The sequence below is a fragment of the Phacochoerus africanus genome, chromosome 1 (genome assembly GCF_016906955.1).
Source record: "Phacochoerus africanus isolate WHEZ1 chromosome 1, ROS_Pafr_v1, whole genome shotgun sequence".
In the NCBI taxonomy this organism is placed as follows: Eukaryota; Metazoa; Chordata; class Mammalia; order Artiodactyla; family Suidae; genus Phacochoerus; species Phacochoerus africanus.
Window position 1 is genome coordinate 248,851,109 of NC_062544.1, and position 8,765 is coordinate 248,859,873.

General features: G+C 38.6%; 1 pseudogene; it reads left to right on the forward strand.

Annotated features, from left to right (window-relative positions):
- Positions 1-6,342: 6,342 nt before the first annotated feature.
- Positions 6,343-8,204, forward strand: LOC125113460 (uncharacterized; annotated as a pseudogene).
- Positions 8,205-8,765: the final 561 nt, after the last annotated feature.

Below are 8,765 nucleotides of genomic sequence, written 5' to 3' on the forward strand. Positions count from 1 at the left end.
TGTCACTTAAGGAAACAAAACTAATAATGAAATGTTATCTTACAACTTTGAAATATAAAAGAAATTACAGATTTGTTAGTTTTGTGAGACATTTTATGCTATCTTAATTTTACCTGTCTGAAAAGAGAAATTAATTTTAGCTCTGTTGTCATTCTTAATTTACAAAATATACATAATTCATAAAACCTTTGTCTTTGCAAGCTAATTATAAAATCATACATATTTTTTGTTGTTTTTCGTGGGGTTGGAGGAAGAGACATTTTCATATTTCTATTCACTCTTCAAATGCAGGCCTCATAACTCTGTTGATGATATAAGATGATGGAGGACTTTGTAATAAAAACAAATGTCATCTTAATTTGCTCAATAAATAACAATGTGAACTTAATGTTTATATTTGAATGTAGCAATTTGGTTTTGTCTGCATTTCTTAACAGTTAACTATGCTCTGTTTTCCTCTTATTCAATTAAGCAACTTACAAATATCTTTAAAAATTAAAATGTCTTAGGTTTTTTTTTAATGAGGTTAATTGCTAGAGCCAAGGGATTTACATGTTATAGTGAAGATTATTTGGTTACAAAACAAGTGTTTATAATAGAAGAGCAAGTGAAATAGGCTATATCAATTATATAACAGCAGGAGGCTTGTGAATTTTTAATACAATGCTTCTAAATTGACTCAGGGAGAGGTATATTTTGTTTTTACATTTGTTGATATGGAACTTGCTATTAAGTGGTGTGGGAAAACAAAACTTTCCTAATAATTCATTGACATTGAAGTTGTGTTAGTTTCAGGTGTACAGTAAAGTAAATCAGTTATGCATATACACCTATCCATTCCTTTTCAGATTCTTTTCCCACATAGGTTATTATACAGTATTGAGTAGATTCCCCTGTGCTATATGGAAGGTCCTTTTTACCTATTTTTTATATAGTAGGCTGTGTATGTCGATCCCAAAACCCTTAATATATATTTCCCCTCTCTTCACGTTTCTCCTTTAGTAACTTTACATTTGGTTTTGAAATCTTTGAGTCTGTTTCTGTTTTGTTAAGTTATTTTGCATCATTTTTAAAATTAGATTCCGCATATTAGTGATGTTATATGATACTTAGCTTTCTTTAATTTACTTCACTTAGTATGGTAATTTATATTGCTGCACCATCTTTGTTGCTGCAAATAGTGTTGTTTTGTTCCTTTTTATTGCTGAGTAATATTCCACTGTGTGTATGTATATGATTTGAGCCCTCTCCCTTTTTTTCTTGATGAGTCTGGCTAAAGGTTTATCAATTTTGTTGATCTTTTCCAAGAACCAACTTTTGGTTTCATCAATCCTCAATCTTCTCTATTGTTTTCTTTGTCTCCATTTCATTTATTTCTGCTCTGATTTTTATGATTTCCTTCTGCTAATTTTGGGCTTTGTCTATTCTTCCTTCTCTAATTGTTTTAGGTGTAAGTTTAGGTTGTTTATTTGAGCTTTTTCCTCTTTTTTTTTTTTGTCTTTTTGCCATTTCTAGTGCTGCTCCCGCGGCATGTGGAGGTTCCCAGGCTAGGGGTCGAATCGGAGCTGTAGCCACCAGCCTACACCAGAGCCACAGCAACGCGGGATCCGAGCCACATCTGCAACCTACACCACAGCTCATGGCAATGCCGGATCCTTAACCCACTGAGCAAGGCCAGGGATCAAACCCACAACCTCATGGTTCCTAGTCGGATTCATTAACCACTGAGCCATGACAGGAACTCCAATTCTTTCTTGAGGTAAGATTGTATTGCTATAAACTTTCCTCTCAGAACTGCTTTTCTGTGTCCCATAGGTGTGGGGTTGTATCTTTCTTGTCATTTGTCTCTAAGTATGTCTCCATTTCCTCTTTGATTTCTTCAATGATTCATTGATTTTTCAGTAATTGTTTAGCTTCCAGGAGTTCTTTTTTTTTTTTCTGTATTTTTCTTGTAGTTGATACCTAGTCCCATAGCATTGTGGTCAGAGAAAAATGAATGGGATAATTTCAACTTTTTAAAATTTACAAAGGCTTGATCTGTGGCCCAAAATGTTACCTATCATAGAGAATGTTCCATATGCACTTGAGAAGAATGTATATTCTGTTGCTTTAGGATGGAATGTTCTATAAAATCAGTCAAATCTATCTGGTCTAGAGTATCATTTAAGGCCTGTGTTTCCTTGTTGATTCTCTGGATGATTTGTCTCGATGTAATTGGCATGTTAAAGTCCCCTGCTATTATTGTGCCGCTGTCAATTTCTCCTTTTTATGGCTGTCAGCAGTTACCTTATATACTTAGGTGTGTATATATTTACAATTGTTATTTCTTCTTCTTGGATTGATCCTTTAATTATTAGGTGGTATCCTCCTTTGTTTCTTGTGGTTTTCTTTATCTTAAAGTCTATTTTTTGTCTCATATGAGTATTGCTACTCCAGCTGTCCTTTGATTTCCATTTGGATGTAATATCTTTATCCACCCTCTCACTTTCAGTCGGTATGTGTCCTTGGTCTGAAGTGGGTCTGTTGTAAACAGCGCATATATGGGTTTTGTTTTTGTATCCATTCAGCCAGTCTGTGTCTTTTGGTTGTAGCATTTAATCCATTTGCTTTCAGTGTAATTATGGATAAGTATGTATTTATCGCCATTTTGTTAATTGCTTTGAATTGTTATTTTGGGTATTTTTCTTCCTTCCCTTTTTTTGTTGTCTTATCTTGTGATTTGCTGACTGTGTTTAGTGTCATGTTTGGATCGCTTTTTCTTTCTTGTGTGTGTCTATTGTACTTATTATTTTGGTTTGCAGTTCTCTTATTTTCAAATGCATTTTTGATGTTCTGCATTTGTCTTCTCCTCTAATCATGTACTTGTCTTCTCCTCAAAATATTTTTTTTGTCTTTTTTTTTTTTGGTCTTATTGCTATTTCTTTTGGGCCGCTCCTACGGCATATGGAGGTTCCCAGGCTAGGGGTCCAATTGGAGCTGTAGCCACTGGCCTACGCCAGAGTCACAGCAACGCGGGATGCGAGCCGCGTCTGCAACCTACACCACAGCTCACTGCAACACCAGATCGTCAACCCACTGAGCAAGGGCAGGGACCGAACCCGCAACTTCATGGTTCCTAGTCGGATTCGTTAACCACTGCGCCATGACAGGAACTCCTCATAAATATTTTTATATCATTTTTGTTAATGGTGATTTTCTACCATTATATTACTTTTGTCTTCACCACTGATTTTTCTCTTTTGAAATGTTCTTGTTTCTAGTTGTGGCTTTTTTCTTTCTGCTTAGAAAAGTTCCTTTAGTAGTTGCTATAGAACTGCTTTGGAGCTGCTGAATTTGTCTAGCTTTGTTTGTCTGAAAAGGTTTTGATCTCTCCTTCAAATCTGAATGAAAGCTTTGCTGGGTATAGTATTCTGGGTTCTAGGTTCCTACCCTTTATCACCTTAAATATATCTTGCCACTCCCTTCTACCTTGCAGAGTCTCTGTTGACAGATCAGCTGTTATCCTTATGGGGGTTACTTTATATGTTATTTGTTGCTTTTCCCTTGTTGCTTTATATATATATTTTTTGTATTTATTTTTTGTCAGTTTGATAAGTATGTGTCTCATTTTGTTTCTCTTTGGGTTTGTCCTATTTGGGATCTTCTGTGCTTCCTCAACTTGAGTGAGTGTCTCTTTTCCCATATTAGGGAAATTTTCAGCTATAATCTCTTCAAATATTTTCTCTGACCATTTTTCTCTTTCTTTTTCTTCTGGAACCCCTATGATACAAATGTTGGTATGTTTAATGCTGTCCCAGAACTCTCTTAAGCTCTCCTCAGTTCTTTTTATCATTTTCTCTTAATTTTTTTCTGTGGCAATTATCTCCACCACTTTGTTTTCTATGTCACTTATTTCTTCTTCAGCCTCTGTTATCCTGCTATTGATTCCTTCTAGTGTATTCTTAGTTTCAGATATTGTGCTATCCATCTTGGTTTAATTATTCTTTAGGTCCTCTAGCTCTTTGTTAAACATTTCTCATAACTTCTCTATCTGTGTCTCCATCTTTTTTTCAAGGTCTTGAATCATCTTTACTATCATCACTCAATTCTTTTTCGGGTAGATTACCTATCTCATCTTCATTTAGTTGTTTTTGTGTGTTTTTGTCTTGTTCCTTTGTCTGAAGTTTATTTCTTTGTCATCTCATAATGTTTAACTTTCTATATTTACTGTCCCCATTGATGACAGCTATGTAGATGCCATGATTGTTGCCTTTTCATGAAGTTTGCAGAATTGTTAGTGGCTATGTGTGCCTAGAGCATGTGATGGGAGTGGTGGTATTATGTTACCTCATCTGAAGCTGGGTGACTATTATGGGTGGGGTTCATGTGAATGTTGGTAGTGTTTCACAGTTCACAGAACTGCATTCTTGGCAGGGGATGGGGGATTAGGATGCTCCTGTGATTCCTCTTGCTTCCAGGGAGCTCTCAGGACAGTTTCTTGTGATTGGCACAATCAGTAGTTGATCCTGCCATCCCTCCCTTTGACAGGGAGGTTCTAGGGATTGCTCTCTGTAGCTGGGAGGGAAGGGGTCTCTCTGTAATCACTGCCTTTTTTTTGTCCAGTCTAGGGGGCATTCTCAAGGGGAAGGGACTGCTCCTTAACTGTTGCTAAAAGGCTTTCTCTGTAGCTGAAAGGCCTGCACTGTTACAGTGGTCCCTCCTCCTACCAGGCTTGTGATAGTGTACTCCCTGTAGCTGTTGAGCTATAAAAACTTGCACCAGTGGGCCCCCTCTCAGCTCCTTTTGCTAGCCATGCAGCATACTCTGCTTTCATGGTTCCCTGGTTGAATGTTGGCAGGGATCACAGAGCTTGTGCTTTTTCTGAGTTCACCAATTCACTAGGCTGTTTGAGTCTCCTGGACTATGTGCATTGTTTATAAGTTCACTTTTTCCCCTTCAGTAAGCCTTTTTAGGTTTTCCACATGCCCACCTGGCCTCTTTCAACTCCCAGGGTCCTTTGTGCTGTTTCCAAGTTCTCTTTCTCCATCTTCTGTGTAGATTGAAGCTCTTCACCTGCCCACTAGGCCTTTTGTGATTCCCAGGACCTTTTGTGTTGTTTCTGAAACAGCTTTACCAGTTCAGTGGGCTTTTCACAGCTCTCAACCCACCTAGGAAGACGCTTGCCCATTTCTAGGATTCTTTGTGCTTCTTCCAAGATACTTTTCACTGCCCCTAGGCAAATCATGGCTCTGTTTCCACCCAGGAGGCCCCATGCAGAACCCGCACAGCCTGTGCTGTTTCCCAAATCACCCTCTGTACCTTTGGCAGATTGTAGCTCTGTGCCCACCCTGAAGGCATCCTTCAGAGTTCTGTCCCTCCATACTGCTTAAGAAATAACTTTCTCCACCCCCAAAGAAATCTGTGGGTTTCCGTCAACTCAGGAGTCTCCCTGCAGAATTCCAGGTAGTCTGGACTGTTTCCAAAAAACCCTTTTGTCTCATAGGCAGATTATAGGGTGCACCTACCCAGAAGTCTCCTTGTGGACTCCGAAGAAATTTCCCTGTTTCTGAGGTAACTTTCTCCATGCCCAGTAAGGAGACTGTGGCTCTATACCCTTCCCAGAGGGTATTTGTGAAATTCTGCCCCTCCTTACTGCTTCAAAAATTGCTTCCTCTGCCCCCTAGGGAATCCGGAGTTCTCCAGCAGCTCAGGAGACCTCCTGCCACGTTCCAAGCCCTCTACGCTATTTCCAAAATCATGTTCTGTATGCTAGGCCAGTTGTGGGTCTGCACCTGCCTTGGAGGCCCCTTGCAAACTCCCAGGAGATTTCCCACTTTCCAAGGTAAATTTCTCCACCCCAGTAAGCAGATTGCAGCTCTGTACCCTCCCCAGGTGGCACCTGTGGGATTCTGCCCCTCTGCGCTGCTTCAGAAATAGCTTTCTCTGCCCCCTAGGAAATCTGGAGGTCCCCAGCGGCTCAGGAAGCTTCCTGCAAATTCCAGGCCCTCCATTCTATTTCCCAAATCACAATCTGTGTGTTAGGCCAGTTGTGGTTCTGCACTCACCTGGAAGGTACTTGTGCACTCCGAGGAGTCTTCCCCGTTTCCAATGTGACTTTCTCCACCCTAGTAGGGAGATCTCAGTTTTGTGCCCGCCGCATAAGGGACCATATTTTCTTTATCTAATCCTGTGTTGATGAATGCTTAGATTTCTTCCATGTCTTGGGTATTGGAAATAGTGCTGCTATTATCATTGGGATGCATGTATCTTTTCAAATTATGATTTCCTCTGGATATGTACCCAGGAGTGAGGATTGCTGGATCATATGGAAGTTCTATTTTTAGTTTTTTTAAGGAACTTCTATACTGTTCTTCATAGTGGCTGCACCCACTTACATTCCTACCAGTAGAGTAGGAAGGTTCTCTTCATGCCCTATCTAGCATTTATTGTTTGTAGACTTTTTGCTGATGGCCATTATGACGGGTGTGAGGTGATACATCATTGTGGTTTTGATTTGCATTTCTCTAATAATTAGTGCTGTTGAGCCTCCTTTCATAGACTTTTTGGCTGTCTATCTGTCATCTTTGGAGAAATGTCTAAGTGAATCTTTAATGCGGAAATTCAAAGCCTGGAAATCAGTATTCCAATTAGTAGGACATCTTTATAGGTGAAATAATTAGGCACAGCCTTCTTAATTGTTTTCCATATTTAGACTAGAAATGTGTTATGAGTTTTTGATGGCTGCTGTAAAAAGGTAACCACAATTTTAATCTTAAAACAATACAAATTTATGATTTTATGACTCTGTAAGTCATATATCCAATCCTGGCCTCCATGGGCTATAATCAAAATGTTAGCTGCATTCTTTCTAGATGCTCTAAGGGAGAATCTGTTTCTTTGGTGTTTTCAGCTTCTAGAGTCCTTGGCTAATGGCTTCCTTCTTCCATCGTCAAAGCCAACAGCTGCTGGTCAGGTCCTTCTTACATGGATCTCACTGACTCACTCTTTTGACTCACTTTCCTAAGTGTAAGACCTTTGTAATTGCATTTGCTCTACCTGGATAACCAAGGACAATCTCTCCACCTCAAAATTCTTAATTTATTACATCTGTAAAGTCATTAAATATAAGGTATCCACAGGTTCTAGAGGTTGGAAAGTGAAATCTTGGGTACTCATTATTCAACCTACCACAATTACTATTAGGTTTCAGTTAATTTTTATCATCCTTTTAAGGTAACAAATTTAATGTTATCACTGGAACTAGCAAGATATGGTTCAAGTTTGCAATGGTCATTTGTGTAAGATTCATATACATTTATTCAAATAATTGCATATACAGGAAGTTTTTGTAGTTATTGAAAACATTTACATAATTATTACAGTGCCTTGGAACCCAAAGTGTTATATTGATTTATGTCATACAGGCACTCAAGGGGGTGGCAAACAGGACATCTGGTGTAGATTCTTCCCAGCTGAAGTGTGTTTTCTCTGGGGAAAATCAACTACCATTTAATTGTTTTGCTTCCTTTTTTGGGAATATGTGCCCATCCTATGATGTCCTAAGTCTCCAAGCATCTTAGTTGACCTGCTTATACACATTGGACTAAATATCCATATATGACTATATCGATGTGGTAAAACTCTTACATTTCTGTCCAGATTGAATCATTACATCTGTTATTGGTTAAACAGTGGAAAAACTGTTATGGAAAGCAAACATGTTTTGATACATTTAATGTGGCAAGTAAGTACCTAGACTCTAGAATGCCGTTGATCAATAAGTGAGCTAGAATCTCTTAGGAACAACAGTTAAGCCCAACTGTTCTACTTTCCATACCAAGTTTGGCTGTGGCTGAATGAAGAACACCAGCATTGATCTTTGCTTTGCACTTGTATAGAGACTATTTTCAGGGAGACAAATATAGAAACAGAGGATTTAATATCTTGCCAAAAAATACAAAATCTGTTCCCCTTTAAGCATGACACTCAATCCTTTTCTTGTGGATCTTGCTAAAAGGAAAATATAGCTCTAAACTCCCCACTCCTTCTGCTGGAAGTTCCCTAATCTTTTTCAAATGGCCTATGTGTGGTTTTGTGGAGTTTTATGTTTCCAAAAGAAAATGGCTATATGAGAAATCCATCCACTGTCATCATTTTTCTTACAAAAAACAAGTCCTAAATCAAAGATGAGAGTCAGTGAGTGATATTTTGTGTTTTGTTTTGTATCGAACCAAAATTAATAATAAAAAAAATTTAGCTACAACCAACCAGGTGCTTTCTTTCACTTAGAACATGGGTGTTTCATTCTGATTGCTCTGGTGGGTAAATGGACTAGTCCAGATATCTCTAGAATATGGGCAATGACAGGGACTCTTCTGTCTCATGATTGTATATACAGAATTTTGAAAATAATTTTGCAAACATCACCAAGAAAATAAGCTCTCCACACTGATGGCTTTACCAGACATCTCTGTGTGGGATTTTAAAACAAACACAAGGCTGTTTGGAAATACTTGGTATATGTAAATATGCAAAATATGCTGCACAGGGCTAACAGCTGTAGGGTGTCTTTCCTCATCCTTGAACGGAATATTTTGGCGGCAGGAGTGGTTATTATTTCTGTCTTGTTTTCCCATTTTGTCCCCACCCACCCATTCAATACCTCCTCTGAAAACACATACTTAGCAGCTTCACCCCATACTTCCACACAGCTTCTAAGAGAATCATTTCAGTAGATTCCCTCTGGAAAAGGTGAGTGGTGTCCTGAAGGAACGTTTGAGTTGCAC